Here is a 26,042-nt window from a genome sequence, read left to right as displayed (position 1 = left end):
CAAGGAGTAAGCATCTTTTAATTTCATGGTTGCAGTCACCATCTGCAGTAATTTTGGAGCCCCAAAAAATAAAGTCTGACACTGTTTCCACTGTTTTTCCATCTATTTCCCATGAAGTGATGGGACCAGATGCCATGATCTTCATTTTCTGAATGTTGAGTTTTAAGCCAACTTTTTCATTCTCTTCTTTCACTTTCATCAAGAGGCTCTTTAGTTCTTCTTCACTTTCACATAAGGGTGGTGTCATCTGCATATCTGAGGTTATTGATATTTCTCCCGCCAATCTTGATTCCAGCTTGTGTTTCTTCCAGTCCAGTGTTTCTCATGATGTACTCTGCATATAAGTTAAATAAGCAGGGTGACAATATACAGCCTTGACGTACTCCTTTTCCTATAGGAACCAGTCTGTTTTTCCATGTCCAGTTCTAACTGTTGCTTCCTGACCTGAATATAGGTTTCTCAAGAGGCAGGTCAGATGGTCTTGTATTCCCATCTCTTTCAGAATTTTCCACAGTTGATTGTGATCCACACAGTCAAAGGCTTTGGCATAGTCAAAAAAGCATAAATAGATGTTTTTCTGGAACTCTTTTGCTTTTTTGATGATCCAGGGGATGTTGGCAATCTGATCTCTGGTTCCTCTGCCTTTGGAAAACCAGCTTGAACATCTGGAAGTTCACGGTTCACATATTGCTGTACTATATACCAAATCTCATGTGCATATGGGTCAATATTAAGACTTACCATTTTTTTCCATTAATTGGTCTATTAATTTGCCAGAACCAAACTGATTTAATTAGAATTTGTATTAAAGAATATATTTGAATATCTGATAAGATTAGCCCATTCTCATTCTGCTTAGCCAAAAGTTTCTTGTCTAGTGTTACATATTTTATGTTGCCTATGAACTTATGAATTTGATTTTTAAAAATCTGGTCAGTATTTTTATGGGATCATGCCAAAGGAAACTTGGCATTGTTATACCACTGAAGCATTTAAAAAGTTTTATGTCATAGTTTTTTTAAACATTGATCTTTCTTATTTTTTGTTACTTTTTATTTCTTGGGTATTTTGTCACTGGATTTCTGTTGCACATTGGTATGTTTTCTGTCTGTATCATTTCTATCTTCAGGTAGCTGTTTGGATGTAGGAAGCCTACTGATTTTTGTACATTAATTTTGAACTAAGCTACTTCTACTGAACTTGCTCACTTAGTAATAAAAAAGAAAAAACTTTCCAGTTCATTATCTTAGGTGTTCTAGAAATATAATTATATCATCCAGATATATTTTAGCTTCTCTTTTCCCAACTTTAAATCTTCATTCGGTCATGTCTGACTCTATGCAACCCCATGGACTGTAGCCCACCAGGCTCCTCTATCCATAGAATTCTCTAGGCAAGAATACTGGAGGGTGTAACCATTCCCTTCTCCAAGGGTCTTCCCAACCCAGGGATCAAAACCAGGTCTCCTGCACTGCAGGTGGGCTTTTTACCATCCAAGCCACCAGGGAAGGACAAGTTTAAACTTACAATTGCTATTACCTATCTATATCCCCTACCACCCAGAGAGCAAAGGCAAACAAGTAAACAACAGGATAAGTGGACATCCTTGCCTCTCTCTGGTCTACTGAATGAAAATAAACACTGTTTCACCATTGAAGAATTACCAATAGATACTTATTTTACTGAGAGTTTCTACCTAGAATTCCAGGAGACAAAATTAATGGATTCAGACCTCTGCTGGAGAAGAGAGACAGAGAAAACAGGCAAAAGGCAGAAAAGAAGGAAGAGGGAAAGGTGAGAAAAGTGGCAGAGGAGAAATGTACTGGGGGAGAAAACTATGGATTATTATTGCAAACACTAACTATCTGAAGGCATAAACAACTCCCGTTTGTTTGTTTCCTTAAAATCCTTATTTCTTTTCATTTCTTTTAAAAAAACATTCATATAAGGACTGGACTTGTCCTCCGAGGGCTGCTGGGATGACTGAATCTTCCACAAATCCTGGCTCTAAACAGATTAGCTAAAAAGAGAAAACTGAGAATAATGATAGACTACATGAAATGTCAGGAATATGAAAAAGACTGGAAAGAATGCTTAGCAGTAAAAATGATTCAAGAGAGACCTAACCTAAAATCAACGGGACATAACACCGTGTTTCTAAAAACATTATACATGCACATTATGATTTTCTACAGGGGCAGGGCATTTTGGGATCACGCCTGAAATATTTTTAGCTTAACTATCTGTTATACTTTAGAATGGTTTGCTTCCTTGGTAGTTTCCTGTGAGAGATAGCAATCCAAAAGAAAAATGGACAAAAGACGTTCATAGTCAATTCACAGAAGAAAAAATTCAAATGTCCAGTTAACAACTGAAAAGGGCAGTAGGACGGAGGAACTGGGAGAGTAGGATTGAGATGTATATTACACTGCTGCTGCTAGGTCGCCCCAGTCGTGTCCGACTCTATGCGACCCCATAGACGGCAGCCCATCAGTCTCCCCCGTCCCTGGGATTCTCCAGGCAAGAACACTTCTCCAATGCACGAAATGAAAAGTGAAAGTGAAATCGCTCAGTCGTGTCTGACTCTCAGCGACCCCATGGACTGCAGCCTTCCAGGCTCCTCCGTCCATGGGATTTTCCAGGCAAGAGTACTGGAGTGGGGTGCCATTGCCTTCTCCGGTATATTACGCTACTGCTACTACTACTGCTACTACTACTACTACTACTACTAAGTCGCGTTAGTTGTGTCCGACTCTGTGCGACTCCATAGCAAGCAGAAAGCGGCTGTATAGCACAGGGAGCTCAGCTCAGTGCTCTGTGATGACCTAGAGGGATGGGATGGTGGGGATGGGTGGGAGGCTCAAGAGGGAGCAGATATACGTTTACACTGATTCACTTTGTTGTACCGCAGAAACTAACACAACATTGTAAAGCAATTATACTCCAATAAAAAAGGAGGGGGGCGGATCTCAGTAGTAAGCAAAGAAATGCAAACAAAAGCTACTTTAGAAGTAAAGTAGCTATTGATAAACATGGCGGGGGGGAAAAGGATTAATTATGCCCCTTACTGGTGAGGCGCTAGAAAACAAACTCTAACAAGCTGCCATGAGAGGACAAATTGGTATTTTTTTGAGGTTAATATGGGAATGACTTTCCAAAGTTTAAATGTTCATTTTCTTTGCGATGCCCCCCATTTCACTTCTAAGAAGACATCCTTTAGGAAGACTTGCAGAAGTACATAGAAAATCATGCATTCAGTGCTACAACAATAGAAAATGCTTGGAAACAACTTAAGGCTCATCAACAGAGGACTGTGCTGCATCTGTATAATAGAATATTATTCAGATATTCAAAATGATTAATATGGACCAATAAGGAAAACATCCACTTCATATTTTTGAGATTTTATAACAACTGTAAGAGTAAGGTCCTATTTACATCAAACATACAGATATGTGTTTGGATATGCACTGAAGTGATGTAGGAAGCAGCATCACTGTTAACAAAGCTTATGCTTGAAAAGTGGGGTTGTGGAGAATATGCAACAGAACACTCACTTTCTGCACATCTAATTATTCACCTCTGCATGAAGCTGCATTGCTTTTATTTCATTTCCACTGTGGGACTCTAATGAAATCTAGACCACCACCAACAAAAAAGATCCTGAAACTTGGAAAACAGAGTAAAAGTAGACTGCTAGATCTTTGGGTAATTCAGTGGACTTGCTAATTTGAAAGCAGGTGTAATATAACCTTTGAGGCCAAAATGCAGAGCTTGAAAAAGTAGAAAATGGCTAAAATCACTAAACTGACTAAACCAGAAATTCAGGAATGAAAGGTTTACTTACAGTACATCACAATCTTGAAACACAGAAAACAATTCTACCTTTTCTGGCAACACCTGCATTTACTGGATACAAGGCAATATAAAGGATGAATTAAGAACCGATGTCTGTCTTGAAGAAATTTATAATCTAGAATATTCTCAAGGATAATGCTGTGTATTATAAAGCAAATCTTTTATCAGGATTGATCAGCTATCTCTGTGCCTGGGTTATCCTAACTTATTCACACAACTGCCTTCTGGCTTTCGGAGGTGGTGTGGTTTGCTTCCTTTGCTCAAAGCTCAGTCCTTGCTCACAGCCCTCAGTTACTCTGACCTCTAGTTTTGATTCAGTTATGCAAATGAGCTTCTTATGGAGAAGTACTCTGAAACTTCAAAATTATTATTCTCATAAAGCATGCAGCCACCAAGGCTGGATGGAGATCTTTAGCTTTATTATGAGAGGGAAACTGGGCTAGGACTCCAGAAAGGGGTCTTCCACTTAACCTGAGTTACATTCATCTTCTCCTAAAGATGATGGAGCAAGACTAAACTTTATTTAATTTTCAAACTCTGCAATGAACTCTCTCTTCTGCCCCCTCCACTTACCCTGTTTCATCCCTCACGTGCAGCACAGCTAATGTCTACAGAGACCCAAGAATTATCCCAGTGCGTGGGTCTGACTTGGCAGGTCCTTATGGCAGGAGCTGCATGGAAACCATCCATGCACTCAAGGGTTACCTCATACGTGCCTTTTCCATGCTTAATCTAATGTCTCAGATGGTAAAGAATCTGCCTGCAATGCAAGAGACCCGAGTTCCATCCCTGGATTGGGAAGAACCCTGGGAGAGGGGACTGGCTACCTACTCTAGTATTCTTGCCTGGAGAATCCCATGAATGGAGGAGCCTGGTGGGCTACAATCCATAGGGTCTCAAAGATTCAGACATGACTGAGTAGTTTATTGATATTTACATTTAACTTTTCTTCAAGGCATTAACATCCCTGGGGCTTATTTAAGATGAGTTTAAAGGTTGGGCTTTCTAATCAGTTCACTGGACTTCAATCTGAGTTTTAAAGTGCCTTCAAGGGAGGGAGGCTCCAGAAGGAGGGGACCTATATATATAATTATGACTGATTCGCCTTGTTGTTCACAGAAGCCAACATAACATTGTAAAGGAATTTTCCTCCAGATGAATGAATAAAATGCTTTCAATCTTGATTTTTTTTTCATCAAAATCAAATACTAGTAGGGTTATAGTGGTAAATTTTCATTTGTGTATTGAGTGTATATATATAAATATTTTTTTTTCTGTAGTTACATGTTTATACCACAGATTTTATTTATAGCCTCCTGGAGTTTAACCAAACATAGGTTGGCTTATTCTCGTATTGCTCATTAAATTCTCAATAACTGTGAAAAGCTGTTAGCAATATCCCCATCATATCAATGAACAAAGACTCCAAGAACACATGTAATGTATATGTAAGTTTTGCTCCCTGGGTTGGGAAGATGTAAATGGCAACCCATCCCAGTATTCTTGCCTGGGAAATATGGACAGAGGAGCCTGGAAGGCTAGCGACCATGGGGTCACAAAGAATTGGACACAATTTAGCAACTAAACAACAACAACAACAACTATTTTGTAGGATCTCCAACTCCAGCTCTGACTATACATACTCTGTAGCCATGACATCACTTCCTGAAGAACTGGTTGTATCTTTAAAACAAAACCAGCATAGAGAATTGATCACCCAGCTTATTCAGGATTCAGAATCTTTTGCTTTAAACCATTTATTTATAGGGTGTCTGGATTATTCTTTTTTTTATTACTTTTTGAATGATAAAGAGGACTCACCATTTCTTCTTAAAATCTGTAAGATAATGAAATCAAGTAATTAAGCAAATCAAATAGCATTCCTAATTCTTCCAATTGAACACAGACTCTGTCCAGAGCTTCAAAGTAAATCTGACATCCTCTGTGCTCTTATCGGGCTGAGCGCCTAGAGCAGGAAGACAAGCAAGTACTGAAAAATGTTCTTGGCAGGATGATGCAAGTATTCATGGGGTATGGAGAAGGTCAAAAGGAGATAATGACCTTGGGGTGGGGGAGGAGAAGGAATGAGTAGGAGAGATTTCATAAAGATGACCCTCAAGCTGTCTTAAAAGAAGGGAGGAGCAAAAGCAGACAGGCAGAGGAAACAGAAGGAAGATAAGCCACAAGTGGATTTGCGTGAATTCAGACTGGCTGGAAGTTTAGACCCAAGAAGCGCCACTTTCTGTCAGCAATTCCCAAACAGAACACAGAATTCAGTGGTAACATACTTAAGCCTTGCTTGTTGGAGACACTCGTTATCATCATAGCTCTCTGCTTGACCTGTGATCTCAGATAGTAATTCCCTCTTATAAAAGACTTGAGGACTATGTCCTGCTTAAAAAGTCATTTTAGGATTCATTCAGACTTAAATGGAATAAAGTTGACTAAACTAAACTCTGTGGACTTACTGAGATCAAAGTAAATGTTAGTTAAATGGTGACTTTTTAATACTGATGAATCCCAGAAAGAAGGGGAAAAGGTTTATCCTGAATCTTTTCCAAGAGAACTGCCAAGAAGTTCAAATGAGTCATCTGGAGACTCTGGGGGAAAGGATGCAACTTGAGAAGAAAGAATAAAAAATTTAAGATGAGAAAGGTGTTAGTGTTTACCGAGTTTTTTTAGGAACTTAATACGTATCATCATATTTAATCTTCAGAAAAAGTCTGTGAGGGAGGAAAAACTGTACCATTTCACTGAGGCTCAGAGAGGGTAATTTGCTCAATAGCACACAGTGAAGAAGTAGAAAAGCAAGATTTCAAGTCCAGAGCTGTTTAGCTTGAAATCATGTGATTCTTCCTCCAAATGTACTGCTTGTTAACAGAAATAGAATTAGGGGAAGGAGGTCTAATTGGAAAGGCTGAAAGAAAACAAGGAGATAAAGGGGAGAAAGAAGAATTTATGATCATGAATTTAGAATGTAGTGAGGAAAAATATGTTATTTCAAGAAAGAACAAAGTTTGTCATTTAAAGAAAGAATACATTAAAGAATGAAATCATAGGCATCTCTGAACTGAATGGCACAGTGGCATGCCCTCAATAGCTTCCAAGTGTTGTGATAACAAAATGAGTTCAGCTTCTAACCTTTATAAGAACTAGTTACATAAAAATTATCAAGACGGTATGTGAGAAGAAATCAAGTTCCTCGAAACAAAAAACAAATACTATATCACCCAGTGCATAGATAAAGTAAAGATCAAATATTCCCCAAAGAAAGTAACAGATGGCAACACTCAATCTATTCAGTTTCTTATGTATCTCATTACTTCGGGGCACAATTTTTGGTATTTCATCTTTTTATTGCTGCTGATTGGACTATTTCCCAAACTGAAAAGAATATAAAAAATTGACTCCTATTTACCCTAAACTCATAGATAATATTTTAACACCCAATCAACATAAAGACTTCATTTTTTACCTAAAGTATCAGATAAGAAGTATAAACTGAGGAAGTATCAGCAAAAAGTTTTTTGCTAGTAATGTTTATAGGAAAGTTTTTTCTCTCTTTCCAGAGGGTAATTTGGCAACATGGTTTTCTTTTTTCTTTTGACTATATTAGCGCAAGGATTTGATCTACTAATTAGGATGCATTCACATAAAGGGATATTATGTAGTCAATTTAAAAAATGTAGAAAATCATTTAATGACAGGAAGAAATGTTCACTAAATATGCTAATTAATATAAAAAGAAAAATGTAGTAAGCTCTCATTTATTCAAAAAAATATATTTTATATACTACATACACACACACGGCTGGAGAACAGACACCAAAATGTACACAGCTGTTCATAATCTACTGATTGAGGTACACAAATGCCCTGCTTGTAACTAGAGATATACACAGAGAAAAGATATACATAAAGAAAATACCCAGATAAGCCATCTGGAAAAAGCTGACTTTATGGTCTCATTAAATGTAAGTTCTAGTTTAGTCATTTATTAACAAACATTTCAAACAGAAGATCACTCAAAATCTAGACTTTCTTTTTTTTGAGAATTTTGTTTGTGTGTTTATTTCTGACTGTGCTGGGTCTTCACTGCTGCACAGGTTTTTCTCTAGTTGAGGCGAGCAGGGCTGCTCTCCGGTTGCAGTGTGAGGGCTTCTGACTGCAGTGGCGTCTCTTGTTGCAGGGCTCTAGAGTGTGCAAGCTTCAGTAGGTACAGCACATGGGTTCAGTAGTTGTGGCTCCTGGGCTCTAGAGAACAGGCTCAATAGTCATGGCACATGGGCTTAGTTGCTCCACAGCATGTGGAATCTTCCGGGATCAGGGATCGAACCCATGTCTCCTTCCTTGGCAGGTGGATTCTTTACCACTGCACCACCAGGGAAGTCCCTGGACTTTCATTTCTTTAGGCTCACATGTGTCTTTATTCTTAAAAGTCAAATTACTCTGTTGTTATGTCAAGATCAACTTAAGAGCTACAACCATGAATTTAAAGCTTGAAGCAGTCAACTAAATGACATAACTCCTTGTGCAAAACTGCAGACACATTAATTTTATCTTTCACCAATATACTGAAGTGATTCTTTTTTAAATGATTTCTAAAAGGCCGACCAGCTAATAAGCTAGATACCAGGCGTATAACAACAATAACAAAAATGATGCATTTCTTAAATAATTAGTTAAAGGGCTCAAATGTTTGCTATAAGAAAACCATCCCTTTACTGACCAAATACAGCCTTCATATGAGCTGGGCAGGCAACTCCCTCAGATTTCTTTCTCTAGAAAGTCCTCTGGGATAAGACAGTTCACAAGAGTAATAGTTCATAATCCATAACAATCAAAACAACATTTGGGTAGAGACATAAAGTATCAGAAAGAGAAATAATCAGGAATATTCCAATAGTTCAAAAGCAATATGAAAAAGCAAAACCAGTAAATGGAAAAAAACTAGCACTGGGAAATTTGGGGGTGGGATGGGGAAGGAGCCCTGGGAGAGTTCAGATGGAGTAGTGTGCTCAAAGCAGGGCAGCACTGGTACAACTCATGAGCTTGTTAGAAATGCAGATTAATGGGCCTACTGCAACCTACTACATCAGGAACCCTGGGGATGGGCCCAGCAATCTGTTTTCACAAGCCCTGTAGTTGATGTGGATGCTACTGAAGTTTGAGAGCCACAGAGATGAAGGGATTTTCTTAACAGACCCAGTCTTTACACTGATCAAACAGTGGTAGAGGACTGCTGACTATTTCTTCTAAAACAGATGCTTTTTCAGGGGTGGAAAGAAGTGGGGAAAGGAATGTTGTTATTAGAGAAATATGGCTTGAGGCAACAGTGTCCAGCAGTGCTGGAGATTCAAGAGACCCCCTTTTTGTTTCCCTAATGGTTGCCACCAGCCATGAGGCTGAAAGAGATGAGAAAGGATAAAGACAATTAGCATAGGATTTCAGGGGCCTGGCCTTAAGAAAATGCCCCCTTGTTCTCTTGATGCCTAAAATAGTTTTAATTGGGAACAATACCTTTGTTGTACAGTCGTTCTGTTCTTCACTCACAGTTAATGAAGACCAAGTTGCAGATGCTTCTGGGCACTGGGGACCCAAGCCCAAGGATGACAGTCTTCACTGTAGAGAAGCTCACAGGCCAGAATAATGCATTTAGGACTAAAGAGCCAACTAACACACAAAGTCATTTGTGCTAAAATGTAGCCAGTCAACCATCCATCACAATGACTCAAAGACTGATTTTTTCCTGTTTAACGGGAATGACTGAAAAAATAGGCAAGAGAAAGGTCCCCTCCCAAGAAGAAAGGGAAATGAAGGAGGACTCTAAAACCTAAGAAGACCTATTTTTGCCTAAATAAATTTGACTATGATCTGACCTGCCTATCTTCCACTTGGAAGAAACCCTGAACCATAAGCAAGGCTTTGCAGCTTTAATTCAGCTTTAGATATCCACTATTTTAATACACATTACCTTTACAAGGAACGTGCAGAAAAAGAGTTGGACACTCAAAAATGATGAAGTTGGCTCCATAACATAAAATGTATAATTTCAAGTTTCTTTGTTATTTAGCAGTCTATAAATAACAAATTTCCCAACTGGACAGAAAGAATAACTGACTACTGTAACATTTAAGTCATCCAAGGCCTGATGCTGAGTTTGTCCAGCACACTGAGGCATTTCCTTCATGCCAGGTTATGAAGGAACGCGTAATGCTTCCTTATGCAGCTCTATTTTTTCTTAGACACAGGGTTTATTTTAAAATTTTCATTTCAGTTCAGTTCAGTCACTCACTCATGCCCGATTCTTTGCGACCCCATGAACAGCAGAACGCCAGGCCTTCCTGTCCATCACCATCTCCCGGAGTCCACTCAAACCCATGTCCATTGTGTTGATGATGCCATCCAAACATCTCATCTTCTGTCATCCCCTTCTCCTCCTGCCCTCAATCTTTCCCAGCATCAGGGTCTCTTCAAATGAGTCAGGTCTTTGCATCAGGTAGCCAAAGTATCGGAGTTCCAGCTTCAACATCAGTCCTTCCAATGAACACCCAGGACTGATTTCCTTTAAGATGGACTGGTTGGATCTCCTTGCAGTCCAAGAGACTCTCAAGAGTCTTCTCTAACACAACAATTCAAAAGTATCAATTCTTCAGTGCTCAGCTATCTTTATAGTCCAACTCTCACATCCATACATGACCACTGGAAAAACCATAGCCTTGATTAGACGGACCTTTGTTGACAAAGTAATGTCTCTGCTTTTTAATATGCTGTCTAGGTTGGTCATAACTTTTCTTCCAAGGAGCAAACATCTTTTAATTTCATGGCTGCAATCACCATCTGCAGTGATTTTGGAGCCCAGAAAAATAAAGTCAGCCACTGTTTCCACTGTTTCCCCATCTATTTGCCATGAAGTGATGGGAACAGATGCCATGATCTTAGTTTTCTGAATGTTGAGCTTTAAGCCAACTTTTCCACTCTCTTCTTTCACTTTCATCAAGAGGCTCTTTAGTTCTTCTTCACTTTCTGCCATAAGGGTGGTGTCATCTGCATATCTGAGGTTATTGATATTTCTCCCGCCAATCTTGATTCCAGCTTGTGCTTCCACCAGCCCAGCATTTCTCATGATGTACTCTGCATATAAATTAAATAAGCAAGGTGACAATAGAAAGCCTTGATGTACTCCTTTTCCTACTTGGAACAAGTCTGTGGTTCCATGGCCAGTTCTAACTGTTGCTTCCTGACCTGCATACAGGTTTCTCAAGAGGCAGGTCAGGTGGTCTGGTATTCCCATCTCTTTCAGAATTTTCCACAGTTGATTGTGATCCACACAGTCAAAGGCTTTGGCATAGTCAATAAAGCCAAGGCTTTGGCATAGTCAATAAAGCAGAAATAGATGTTTTTCTGGAACTCTCTTGGATCATCATTTTTCGATGATCCAGCAGATGCTTGCAATTTAATCTCTGGTTCCTCTGCCTTATCCAAGTCTATGCCTCGACCAGCAACACTGAAGAAGCTGAAGTTGAACAGTTCTATGAAGACCTACAAGACCTTCTAGAAATAACACCCAAAAAAGGTGTCCTTTTCATTACAGGGGACTGGAATGCAAAAGTAGGAAGTCAAGAAACATCTGGAGTAACAGGAAAATTTGGCCTTGGAGCACAGAATGAAGCAGGACAAAGGCTAATAGAGTTCTGCCAAGAGAATGCACTGGTCATAGCAAACACCCTCTTCCAACAACACAAGAGAAGACTCTGCACATGGACATCACCAGGTGGTTGACAATGAAATCAGATTGATTATATTCTTTACAGCCAAAGATGGAGAAGCTCTATACAGTCAGCAAAAACAAGAGTGGGAGTGGACTGTGGCTCAGATCATGAATTCCTTATTGCCAAATTCAGACTTAAATTGAAAAAAGTGGAGAAAACCACTAGACCATTCAGGTATGACCTAAATCAAATCCCTTATGACTATACAGTGGAAGTGTCAATTAGGTTTAAGATCTGATAGACAGAGTGCCTGATGAACTTATGGACGGAGGTTCATGACATTGTACAGGAGACAGGAATCAAGATGATCCCCAAGAAAAAGAAATGCAAAAATGCAAAATGGCTGTCTGAGGAGGCTTTACAAATAGCTGTGAAAAGACGGGAAGCAAAAAGCAAAGGAGAAAAGGAAAGATATACCCATTTGAATGCAGAGTTCCAAAGAATAGCAAGGAGAGATAAGAAAGCCTTCCTCACCAATCAATGCAAAGATATAGAGGAAAACAATAGAATGGGAAAGACTAGAGATCTCTTCAAGAAAATTAGAGATACCAAGGGAACATTTCATGCAATGATAGGCTCAATAAGGGACAGAAATGGTAGGGACCTAACAGAAGCAGAAGATATTAAGAAGAGGTGGCAAGAATACACAGAAGAACTGTACAAAAAAGATCTTCAAGACCTGGATAATCACGATGGTGTGATCACTCACCTAGAGCCAGACAACCTGGAATGTGAAGTCAAGTGGGCCTTAGGAAACATCACTACGAACAAAGCTAGTGGAAGTGATGGAATTCCAGTTGAGCTATTTCAAATCTTGAAAGATGATGCTGTGAAAATGCTGCACTCAACATGCCAGCAAATTTGGAAAACTCAGCAGTGACCACAGGACTGGAAAAGGTCAGTTTTCATTCCAATCCCAAAGAAAGACAATGCCAAAGAATGCTCAAAAAATTTTTTATTTAAGGGACACTAAAATAGAGTTCAAGTCATCATTATGAATAAAGTTTGCAATCAATGTACGTCATAACAGTCCCTAACATTTACTTAGTTCTTGTAAGGTACCAAGAATGAGCCGTAGTGTTTTGCATTCACTAAATGAACCCTCCCGACAATCCTAATAAATCCAGGTGGTGATCATTAGGGCTGTTCACCAATAGTTCAGTTCTCTTTCCAGGCCTATTGGCCCACTGTTGGATTTCATTGTCCCAACTCCATAATGTTAGGCAAGAGAGATGAATTGCCATGGTCTGTCAAATGTAAGTGGAGAGATATACATGTCTTTTTCTGGCAAAAACCTTTAAGAATCAGTCTGTGATTTGCTATGATCTCTTCCCCTTGGCCATGATGATTGACAACCTTCTAGATTAAAAAAGTCAATCACTCCAGGTTCTCATATAAGGATGATGTGAAAGAGCTACTGGTCAACCCACAACTGACATGAGTGAATGAGAAATACATTTTGTTATTTTAAATCATTGAGATTTGGGGACTGTTTGTTATTGTACATGATCTATTCTGACTGATACAGATAGGTACTACTGTTATTCCAATGTTATACCCAGAGAAACTGAGGGTCAGATGAACTAAAAAATAACTTACTAAAACACACAGGGTTGGTGTCATTGGGAAATGTCTTTTTATTTAATACCCGACCCTTGGGCTTCCCTGGTGTTTCAGACAATAAAGAATCGGCCTACAATGCAGGAAACTCAGGTTCGATCCCTGGGATGAGAAGATCCCCTGGAGAAGGAAATGGCAAACCACTCCAGTATTCTTGCCCAGAGAATACCATGGACAGAAGAGCCTGGTGGGCCACAATCCATGGGGTCACAAAGAGTCAGACACAACTGAGTAACTAATACACAGACACACACTGGCTTCAAAACCCAAAGGAAATTCATTAGCTGATTTCTCAAAGATTTACCCTCCTGGCTCCAGTTCATACTTTGCCAAACTGATAAGTGATAATATCAAGTGACTAATAGTTGCTGTTCTCCAGCATCACAATTCAAAAGCATCAATTCTTTGGCATTCAGCCTTCCTTATAGTCCAACTCTCACATCCATACATGACTACTGGGAAAACCATAGCTTTGACAATATGGATCTTTGTTGGCAAAGTGAAGTCTGCTTTTTAATACATTGCCTAGGCTTGTCATAGCTTCAGAGTCCCTTAGACTACAAGAAGATCAAACCAGTCAATTTTAAAGGAAATCAACCCTTAAAATTCATTGGAAGGACTTTGGCCACCTGATGCTAAGAGCTGACTCATTGGAAAAGACCTTGATGCTGGGCAAGACTGAGGACAGGAGGAGAAGGGGAAGATAGAGGATGAGATGGTTAGATGGCCTCACACAACTCATGACTCAATGGACATGAGTTTCAGCAAACTCCGGGAGATAGTGAATGACAGAGAAGCCTGGCATGCTGCACTCCATGGGGTGGCAAAGAGTCGGACATGACTTAGCAACTAAATAACAACAACAACAAACAGTAGTTGTTCAGTTTTCTCTCACCTAAAGAGATTAAGCACGTTGCCTACTGTGGCTCAGCTGGTATTGACCAAATGAAAGATACAAACCAGGACATTTCTGATTAAAGCTTGTGATTTTACCACAATGCTACACTGTTTTTATGGCTAAGTGTTTCCAGAAAGACCAAACGTTTTTGGTCTTTAATAGCTGTGACCTTGAGATAATTTAAGTAACACCTTCAGGTTTTTACTTAAATGAACACTTACCTCTCCTCTTCATTGCTATCAGCTAGGTTGTTTAAAGGGTTTCTGAACTAAACATCAATAGAATTAGAAGCAGTAAATAATAAAACTTTATCTCTGAGACACTCCATGGTTTATGAATGGCTCTTAAAAATGGAGGCAATAACTTTATATTCAGCTCTTTTAGAAGAAGAGCTTTTTATTTCCATTATTAGAGAAGAAAACATTTCTAAAATATAGTATTTCTTTCCGGCCTCCTCAAACAATATTGAACATAATTTAATTTTCTCTTGATGACTCAGAGTTGTTTTGCTTTGTTTTGATTATGAATATCAACTATGACATGGTTTTGTGTGATTCTCTGAAAGCCTTGTAAAAAGTCAAGGTTTTTCCTTACAAGCTTATGATCAAGAATGGAAAATGACTTTTTAAAAGCATAATCATGCCGCTAGGTGAATATGATTAGTGCTGCCATGCAGTCAATTTCCACAGAAGTCTGGAGGAGGGCGAGACTCTGCTGTCTGCTAACCCTGCCATTGGGAACAGTGGATTCCTACAACTTCTTTCCCTCTCCAGTTCCTGTCTGGGGCTTTGGTTTTAGAAATGAAAAGGCCAAGAAATAGGCTTGTAAAATAAGAGCAATTGAAGTTGGAATAAAGACTTTGAGGATACATATGCTTTATGACATCTATTTGACTTGCTTTCTGACTTTTGGGGTGTGTGCCTATTTCTTCTTTTGCTGCATTCTTGATACATCTGCAAATTTCCAGTGAGTCTAAAGTTATTACGTAATCATCCTTCATATGTTTGAGAGTTGTTTAGATGACTAAACAGCTATAAGAAAATGCCTATGGGAAAACAAATCTCTTCTAGATTTTACATTCCATGTCTATTATCAAAAGGAATCCTTTTCACTTGTTCAGGGCTTGCCAATATATTAAATTTCTTCCCCTGAAAGATTCTTTCTGTATGTACCCATACATTGCCAAGAACCCTAGTAGACATGACTGATGATGATACTTTCAAACAAACTTTTAAAAAGCACCACTCACCTGGGCTCAAATGTTCATTATTTGATTTTTTGAACATCAATTGTCACAATTCAACATCAAAAGTAAATATCTGAGTGATGTTCATATGCATCTTCCATTCATTCATTTTCATTCACTCAACAAATGCTTATTGTGCATTTACTATGTGTCAAGCACTCAGTTGGGGTAAGGAATAAAATGAACAACTCAGAGTTGATCTTCACCTCCTTAGATTTATCTGTTGAATGGAAAAGCTAGACTTTGAATAAGTAATTATGTATTACGTGTGTTAAGAAGGGAAAATGTAGGATGGCATGGAAGTGAATGTCAAGGTGGCCTATCTTAGTCTGAGAAGTATAAGGATCTGACTTCACATTGAGACAGTGTACAGAAGAGAGGGAAAAACAGCACGTTCTAAGATGCTGAAAGGGTCAAGTACCCGGTTCTCAAAGAAATGAACAGAAGCGGTGGCACTCTGGCAAAGGGATGAGTTAAAAGGCAGTAGGGGCAAGATCACATGCAGTTTCACAGATTGTAAAGCTGTGAACTTTCCCTTAGGAGACAGAGTGAATGGGCTTCATGCGGAGACAGACTAGGATCATGCATGCTTGGTTGTGTTCGACTGTTTCCGACCCCATGAACTGTGGCCCACCAGGCTCCTCTGTCTATGGGATTTTTCAAGCAAGGATACTGGAGTGGGAATACTGGAGTGGGTTGCCATTTCCTCCTCCAGGGGATCTTCCCAACCTAGGGATCAAACCTGAGTCTCTTACATCTTCTGCACTGGTAGGCGGATTCTTTACCACTGAGCCTCCTGGGAAGTCCAGACTAGGATCAGACCTGCATTATTATAAGATTCCTGCTGCTATATGGAAAGGAGGCAAAAACAGTCTCGGAAGAACAGTTAAGAAGCCCAACAGCAGTCAAGGTAAGAGATGATCATAATTTGAATCAAGGTGGCAGCTATGGGATCAACGAGTGGAAGAACTAAGAAGACAGTTTAAAAGGTAGAATAAACAGATCTTGGCATTAGAGTAGATGTGGAAGGTAAAGGAGATGAAATTGTCAAGACAATGCCCAGTGGCTGGCTTGAGCAATTAGATGTGGATGATGGCAACTTTGAGAGAAATAAGGAACAAATGAAACAAAGCTGTTGGAAAGTAAATTTAAGTTTTGAACATGTTATTGGATCTTACATTCCTAAAGACTTATTGTTAATTGACAGTGCATATACACACAGACATATACACATGATTATCAAAAGCTAAAAATTCAATCCATAAAATAAGCATGAAGCTTAATGACTATGAATCATAATAATGTTGCTTTCCTTAGTGAAATAGAATCTTGGCGTTTTTACAATAGTCAAATACTAAATGATGAATGTGATTTTGGAACTAGTTTCTGTTCTCTTATAGTATTATTTATTTCATAACCTGAAAGAGAATCTCAGTAGCAATTAGTATGGAATAATTGCTAAGCTTAATTTACTACTAAGAAAACAACAACCCAAAAAAGCTTGATTCCAAAATAAATGTCTTAATAAAAATCATTGTAATTATGACATTTAAAATGCAAAAAGAAAAAAGGCTGCAATGTCTATAAAATGTCAGTATATGAAATACTTTGAAGCCTTGGAAGAAAAGGGAATTCAGTGTATTATTGTTAACCAAGTTATTTCCAGTTAATTTTCAAATGATTTGTTTCAATAAAGATGATGAATTTTCATTTCCTTACACATACACAGCACAGTAATTCACTGACACATCAGATTGCAGTTGTCCTTTCTAAGGGCACAATCTCAGACACCCTCCAAGAACTGTCTTGTGGGCAGTGGAAAGGAGACATCTAATGATACCTAAATAGAGAAAAATAGATCTCATGAGCAGGAAAGGGGGCACATTTATTATAATTATTTAGTAAACTACAAAAATGGGGTTCCAAGGAGTACCAATGTCCTTTCAAAAGTTAAGGATCTATTATGTTATGGCGACTTTGGTTCTCTTTTTTGCTAACTACTGACGTGTAGTTTTCTTTAAATTATAAAGAGCTGACTTCTTCACCAAGTAATGGTGCAATTCATTAATAATGAAGCTTGCTGTTGGAAAGTCAAGCACACAGAATTGAGAAGCACATACTAAATGGTTCATCCCTTCAGCTTCCAGTTTTATCCTGTCCTCTCTACAGGGTGCACAATATTTGTTGTTCAGTTACTCAGTCATGTCCAACTCTTTGCAACCCCGTGGACTACAGCACACCAGGCTTCTCTGTCTTTCATCATCTCCTGGAGTTTGCTCAAACTCATGTCCATTGAGTCAGTGATGCCATCCAAACATCTCATCCTCTGTCGTCCCCTTCTCCTCCTGCTTCAGTCTTTCCCAGAATCACAGCTTTTTCCAGTGAGTCAGTTCTTCGCATCAGGTGGCCAAAGTATTGGAGCTTCAGCTTCAGCATCAGTCCTTACAATGAACATTCAGGATTGATATCCTTTAGGATTGACTTGTTGGATCTCCTTGCTGTCCAAGAGACTCTCAAAAGTCTTCTCCAGCACCACAGTTTGTAGGTATAAATTTCTTGGTGCTGTCTTTATTGTCCAGCTCTCATATCCATACATAACTACTGCAAAAACCATAGCTTTGACTATATGGACCTTTGTAGGCAAAGTAGCACAATCCAGATAATATCCCTTGGATGAAGATGGAGTTTAAAGAACTGGACTTGGCCAAGTAATGCTACAAGTCACTTCTCTGTGCTCATGAGTCAGAATTCAAGAAAAACCATGTGTGCACATACTGGATTGTACAATGTACACATAAGGAATTATTTTATGGTATTTATGAACACCATAAATACCATAAATTTAATAAAATACCACCATAAATTTAATACCACCATAATTTAATACCACTATAAATTTAATAAAACTTCACCATCTTTACTGAAATGAGTCTTGTGAAAATTAAACTAGTAATAATTTGGTAACAATAATACATTGAATTCTCTTTCCTTCTAAGGTTTCAAAGTGTTTTATATACTGAATATTTTATAGACACCGTTTCTTTTTTTCTTTTTTACATTTTAAATGTCATAATTATATTGACTTTTATTAAGATTTTTATTTTGGAAGCAGTTGGAAGCAACCTTAATGTTATTTTCTTAATAGTAAATTGAGTTTAACAATTATCTCATACTGTCACTGAAATTCTCCTTTGAGTACAAAATAAGTAATATGTAAGAGAACAGAAATTGGTCCCTAAATCATACTCATCAATAAGCATTTGGCTCTAGTATAAAGATACAAAGGTTCTATTTGGAACAAGGAAGTTAATGATATTTTAAAGAGATGATATTCAAAAGTTCTAAGGTAGCAATATTTGTTATGGTCTAGGAACAAAAAGAAGGCCAAGTGCTTGGGAATGAGGCACACAAGGTGAAGCTAGAGAGATGAGCAGGGGGCTGGTCATGCAGGTGCATATAAGAATTGTGGAATTTGTTTAGTGTGTTTAAGTAGGTTAGGAAGATGATCCAATGTACAGACATCACTTTGACAGCTGTGAGGATAATGAATCACAAGGTGACAAGAATGGAGTAAGAAGCATACCAGGTGAGAGATGGTGGTGGCTGGCCTAGGCTTGAGACAGGAAGTGCTGAAAAAAACAGAAGAGACCACGGAATACACTGATCTATTCTCCATAAGGGCTTCCCTGGTGGCTCAGGGGTTAAAGCATCTGCCTGGAATGCTGGAGACCCGGGTTCGATCCCCGGGTCAGGAAGATCCCCTGGAGAAGGAAATGGCAACCCACTCCAGTAGTCTTGCCTGGAGAATCCCATGGAGGGAGAAGACTGGTAGGCTACAGTCCATGAGGTAGCAAAGAGTCAGACACGACTGAGCGACTTCACTTCACTTCACTTCATTCTCCATAAAAGAAAAAGAAGAACCAAGACCATTTCCAGATTTCTGGCCAGGATTGCATGAGGGTGGTTCTGCTATTCACTGAGATTGGAAAGAAGATTTGTGCTCAGAGGGCAGTTTCAAGAGTCAAAAGTTCAGATATGGACATGTTGAGTCAGTCATTCCCTTTGCCAAGGTATCTTCCCGACCCAGGGTTTGAACCTGAGTCTGCTGTACTGCAGGCAGATTCTTTATCTTGGAGTCACCAGGAAGCCCATGAGACGCCCGTGACACATCAAAAGGGAGATGTCAAGCAGGCACTGGCTATAGGAGCATGAAGCATCGGGGATGCCTACTTGACATCTGCATTTTACGTCGCAAGCATCTCAGGGCACAACTGAAACTAAAGGGTAGTCGAAAACAGAGGGAGTTTGAAGGTAGTTCTAGGGTCAAGATCTGGGTTGGAAATATAAATTCCATGTCCTAAGTATACATTCCATGTGTAAAACAGAAAATAACTTAGACTTTTTTGTCTAATTGAAAAGACCAGAAATCTGATGAAATGTAAATGAGGAACTCACTGCTACTTGGGATTCTGAAATTTTCATCATGGGTTTGGGACACAGAATTCTCTGAAGACAACTTATTTCTAAGTAATTAATGCAAGTGTACATTTTGGAGAAGATAAGCTGTAAATGTGTCTGTTTCTCATTGATTGCAGACTTGATTAAACATCAGAGCTTTGCCTTATTAAAATATGTACCTTTACATTAAAAATAAATCTTTAAAAAACTGACACAATGACTCATGCAATAATTTCTTTTCAATTATATGTTCCAGATTCTTGGTTAAAAAATATGACAGCAGATCTCCCAAGTTTGGTAAATTATTAGGTAACTTCTAAATCCACACTTTAAAATGTAATTGAGCTCCATTCCCCTTCATGAACAATTCATTTCTGAAGTCATTTGGTGGAGCTGAGCAAGGCAGAAATTCACACAGAAGTAGAGGAACCATGATAACCGAGAGTAGAGTACTGGATCCTGGTTAGGATGAGGACGATGTACATTCAGAGGGGTGGCAGCTCCAACCAAGGTGTCAAACTTTGAGTGGAGGAAAGAAGGCCATCCCCATGGGAGGCGGGAGGGGCAGGTGTCCAGTTACAGAGTTTCAGAGCCCAAGTGAAGCAAAGAGTATTTCTACCTGGGGCTGTGACCCAGCACATGGTATCAGAGCCTGAGCAACACGATGTAGCACTCCCTGTGGGAGGGGGCAAGATGGTCTGATGTGGGTATTGAGATCCGGGGAACATGAGGAAGGAGAGTTATTGCACAGCAGCCCAGTGAAGAGAATCAGAGCACTGATAATGAAGAGGGTGTCCCCAAGAGATAGAGTGGGAGCAGCAGTGATGAGAGATTATATACATACTAAGAGGGTCTGTGAGCAGCAGCCAACACCCTGATAGCAATGAGCATGCCTGTCATCCAGATCTTGGTTTCTTAGAATCAGGGCTTCTGGGAAAATGGCTAATTTCAGAACTAAGGCAAGGAAAGTATAAGATGATCTCAAAACAACATGTGCTTTCCAAAAAGCAAGGAAATGCTCAAAGAATAATGGGGTTGTGTCAACAGAAGAGTCAGTTTGAATAAGCTACCACTAGCCAAATATGGGATAACTGAGCATCAAAATATATGATAGTGGAGATTATAGGGCTTCCCTGGTAGCCCAGCAGGTAAAGAATCAGCCTGCAATACAGGAGACCCTGGTTCAATTCCTGGGTCGGGAAGATTCCCTGAAGAAGAGATAGGCTACCCACTCCAGTATTCTTGGGCTTCCCTGGTGGCTCAAATGGTAATCTTTCTGCAATGAGGGAAATCTGGGTTCAATCCCTGAGTTGGGAAGATCCCTTGGAGAAGGGCATGGCAACCCACTCCACTATTCTTGCCTGGAGAATCCCCATGGACTGAGGAGCCTAGCAGGCTACATATAGTCCATGGGGTCACAAAGAGTCAGACACGACTAAGCACAGCACAGCACAGAGGATTATAACCTATTAAACCAGGTGACCATAAAAATAAAAACTCACATATTTGTAATTTAAAAGATATTTGCATAAATTCAAAGCACCCCTCACAAACTACTTATTAACTAAAAATGAAGAACAATGTGAAACTTTACAATGGCAGATACCCCTTTATCAAGGGATCAAAGTGAGCATCATTATCACGAGATGAACTGAAATTGTACACTAAATGACACAATGAGAATACAGTGCCAGGAAGGGATCCAGAATAAGCCACTGTGGCATAAAAATGATTTTAAGCTAAAGCCATCTGAGTTCCTAAAATCCCTTATCTGCCTAAAAGCAGAGCCTCTCAAAAGAACTAAAAAATTCAATTGTCATAAATCCCATCCCTGGGAACAACAATCTTCTCTTTCAGAAGAAGAAGTTAGTATTACAACCAAACAGTCACAAAACTATTATATATCCTATCTATTCTCCTAAGGTCCACTTATCTTTCAAAAAGTCATTTTTTCCTTCAGTGCTCTTTCTTTCTACTCCCCTTCTAGGAAGTTATTTGTTCTCCCAGAAGTGTCCCTCTGGCCCTCCCCATTCCCTATTAAGATGGCATAAAAGCTCCAAATCCTAACTTCCTCTTTGAGTCATATTTCTTTCTGAACTCCTATGCATACATGCATTAAATTCATTTTTCTTTCCTCTTCTAATCTGTCCTTTTTCAGTTTATTTCAAAGGCCTCCAAACACTGAACTAAAGATGGTAAAGAAGTTATTTTCCACTCCCAAAACTGCTTCTTTGATATTCCCACCAAACCTGAATCTAACAAAGAAGCATCAGAGAAACCCACACTAAAAGACATCCTACAATAACTGGCCTTTCGAGATCATGAAAGTCTGGGAAAGACTAAAGAAGCATTCCAGACTGAAGGAGACTAAAGAGACATGACTACTGAATCCAACACACGATCCTGGACTGGATCCTTTACTGAGATAACTGGCAAAACTTGGGTAAATCCTGAAAATTAGATGGTGGTAATGTACCAACGTGAAAGTTTTGAATTCAGTGGTTATAACAGTAAGTTACGTGGAAAATGTTTTTGTTTGTAAGAAATGCACATTAGAGTCCTTGAAGGTGAGGACTATTCAATAAGTTATTGAATATTTTCAAATGACTTAGGGAAAAATGTGCTTTGTACTATACTTGCAAAAATTCTGTAAACATAAGATTAAAAAATAAATAAATAAACACTTTCAAAAATGGCACTGGTTTGCTTTATTGCCTTATCCACTTACCCCAACACGGTCCATTGCTGGTTTAAAACAAATCTCTAGTGTCAATGGGAGGTGCCATTTTGACTTTTCCAAAACTTCCGCTTGACAAATGCAGCCTCCCAGCAGTAACCAAGTCTCCAATCCACTGTGGTTTCTCTAGAGCCACAGTGATAACCTATTCTTAATTGAATAAGAAGGTCATGCCCCCCCCAATTCAATCTTATCAGAATTAAGACATGATTTCATTAGCATTTCACTTGGGCTTTTGAAATAATCACTCTTGTCATGTTCATTGATTATAATTTAGCTTTGTTTAAGCAAGGAATGTATCACATGAACAGGAGCAATATCTCAATTGTGCATGGGTCTTAATACTATAAAATTACATCAAATGAAATCCTTCTACCAGGTAGACTTCCTAGTACTATTAAACAAATTCAAATAAATAGGAGATCTTTTGTCACATGGTTCATTTCACATTTAAGCCACTACTATGTATTCTCTTTAAATGAAAACTTACTAGAAAATGCCCACAATTACAGTTATATCATTAGGACTTAATAGATATATATCTTTAATGTAAAAGTTAATGTTAAAGATATTTAATATTTTATCATTTCACATATTCTGAATCCATTTGAATTTCTCTCAGCCTTTTAGTTGTTACTTACTGAAGAGATCCTAATGTATAAAATGAGAGCAAAGCAGTACACCCAAAACCATGAGGTTCGTCTTCCATCCCTCCCTAAATCCTGGACCACACCAGGAATCCCCATTCACAGAGAATTCACAGAAGAGCTCTGATCACAGGGACACTTGAAAGTCTGCCCAGGAGATTAAATAACACTCAATTCTACAACTTAAACAAATTCACTTTAGTTTCAAAAATCGTGATACTCAGCCTAGCATTTTATTTTAAATAAATATAGTGCATAGTTTTGCTGTTAGTCATATTATATAAACTGCAATATGACAGACCTTCTAAAAACAAAAAGATTAACGCAGATGCTTTTCTCATGTTTGAAGATCACAACCTCCTTCAAGAACATGATTCACTGTTTTTACTTAAAGTGACTTTTTATTAAAGAAACAGAGAGAAATTGCTCTTCATCCATAAGGCATAACATTCCAGAGAAAAACACTGCTGCAAAAATCACAGGGTTATTTGCTGTAATTAATCCTGTCTTCCCAAACGCTAGGTCACAGGCTTTTAAGATGCTAAATTATCTTCCTCCTTTATCTAACCACGTGCTAGTCATGAGATATCAAAATACTTTATAAGAATGACAGTCAAGAAAAAAAAAATCCCCTCTGTCTGAAGCATTTCCTGTCCATCAACTCATTGAACTTGAGCCAATCCTGCCATGATGGGATGTGGGAAATACATTATTAAGTAGAACTAAGTAAGGCTGGCAGTTCTGCCCTAGTCCCCCAGAAGCCTGTCAGATCCCAAGTAGTTGTAATGATAAACTTGTGCAGAGAAGCTTGGCATGCCCGGGGGTCCAAACTGTCTTGAGATAATTTATTTAAGGTTACCTCTGACTTCATAAAACAGTGTATTTCATATAAAGAAAGCATGCTAGTTCAGAGGGTAAAAATGGAAACAACCACTTAAAGATACATACTAAAATTTAAAAATAGGTTTTGAGGCATCGTATGTCAGTTCATACTCTATGAAAGGCCAATGCCAAGACAGAATTAGAACGAAAAGAGATTACTGGGAGAAACACCTGTGACAGATAAAGAGGGAGGGTTCGGGAAGAAAGAGAGGAACCCACAGACCACCATAAACCCTTGGCAACCATGAAAAGAAAGAGAAGGATTGAATAGGAGGAGACTCACGTGTTCGGCTCTGAGAAAGTCTGCCAGCTTCCCCTCAAGCGTACTCACTAGAATGAATCCCCTCTGGGCAGAACTGGCCTGGCCCCGGTCCCTTGCCATGCTCAGTCATCACCCCTGATGCCCTGTGGCAAAGCAGAAGATATGGCACCTGCAGGCTGCTGGCCAACTATTAATACTCCCACAGAAGTTCCCTCCTGAAAGCAGGTCAGAACAGCAACCTCCTCAATGGCTTCAATGCAGAAACAATGAAACTAGCTAAACAGGACACATATACTTACTACACAAGACTTTCATGTCATTCTGCCACTTGGAAAGCCTTTCAGGGTTTTCTCATTTTGAACGTGATAATGTCCAAACTCCTCAGAAAAGCACGTATGGTGCTTTGGGTTCTGGACCCTGCTGTCTCTGGTCAACTCCATTCCCGCCTCCTCTCCATAAGCATCCCACCTACGCTCTAGTCAGGCATATTCACTCCTGCTCCCCACGTGCCACATGCCCATTTTGCTTCTCTGACTCTTCTCAGGCTCCTTTCTTTCCTGTGGTGTCTGGTTCCCCAGCCTTATCCAAACCGACAACACCTGACACGTGCACACTGGGCCATTCAGAGCCTAGAGTCAGAAATCAGGGAAAGTAGATAAAAAAGACAAATAGGAGGCTGCGATCAGAGACAGGAGAGTGGAGACAAGCAATGCTGGAACAAATCACAGGGTCTCAGACGTGGTCCATCATAGACTTTTGCCAGTCCCATGCAGAGTTGGAGAAAAATCCTTGATAAATATCCACCTGGGCAGAAAACCTGGAACCCTCTTTTTTGTGTGTCCCTCTGCTAAGTTTCTACTCATCCTTCCAGAGTCCCACTGGGTCTGGAAGCCTGTGCAATCTGCTTTATCTAATCAGTCAGAGCTCCTGCCTGCCTCTCTCCATCGGACCACTACAGTACTGCACACATCGGAGCACTTTTTATATTGTACTGAGAATACCGTTTCTTTTTTTTTTTTTAATTCTATTGAAGCATAGTTGATCTACAATGTTGTGTTTCATATCTGCTGTACACAAAAGTGACTCAGTTATACATATATATATATAAATTCTTTCTCATATTCTCTTTTATTATGCTTTATGCTGTGCAGTGCTGTGCTTGCTTCAGTCATGGGTGATGCTTTGCCACCCCATGGACTGTAGCTCACCAGGCTTCTCTGCCCATGGGGATTCTCTAGGCAAGAATACTGCAGTGGGTTGCTATTTCCTCCTCCAGGGGATCTTCCCAACCCAGGGATCAAATCCAGGTCTCCCACATTGCAGGTGAATTCTTTACCAGCTGAGCTTCCAGGGATGCCCACTGTTATGAATTATCACAGGATATTGAATATAGTTCCCTGTGCTATACAGTAAGACCTTGTTGCTTATTCATCCTACATATAATATTTTGCATCTGTTAATCTCAAATTCCTAATGCTTCCTTCCCTTACCCCATGGTCCATATCTACCTCCTTACTACCCTAAACTTCTCAACTACATCTTATCAGGCTTTGTGTGCCTGCTCTTTGTAGTGGAAGATAGTTTCATAACAACACAGGTTTGATGAATGAGATAAATTTATCATGTATTAGAATACAGATAATATGCAAATAACCCATCAAT

At 39.2% G+C, this 26,042-nt stretch overlaps 1 protein-coding gene and 1 non-coding gene across 3 annotated transcripts in view; one reads left to right on the top strand and one right to left on the bottom strand.

Moving 5' to 3' along the window:
* TMEM200A (transmembrane protein 200A) overlaps positions 1-26,042 on the bottom strand; it is an 88,702-nt gene that overhangs the window by 18,167 nt on the left and 44,493 nt on the right. The window lies entirely within an intron of this gene.
* On the top strand, positions 19,078-19,150 carry TRNAS-GGA. Its single transcript has one exon. It is a non-coding gene; the product is annotated as a tRNA-Ser (tRNA).

Source organism: Oryx dammah, unplaced genomic scaffold (assembly GCF_014754425.2).
Source record: "Oryx dammah isolate SB20612 unplaced genomic scaffold, SCBI_Odam_1.1 HiC_scaffold_4, whole genome shotgun sequence".
Taxonomy (NCBI): Eukaryota; Metazoa; Chordata; class Mammalia; order Artiodactyla; family Bovidae; genus Oryx; species Oryx dammah.
This window is presented reverse-complemented; position numbering and strand designations above follow the sequence as displayed.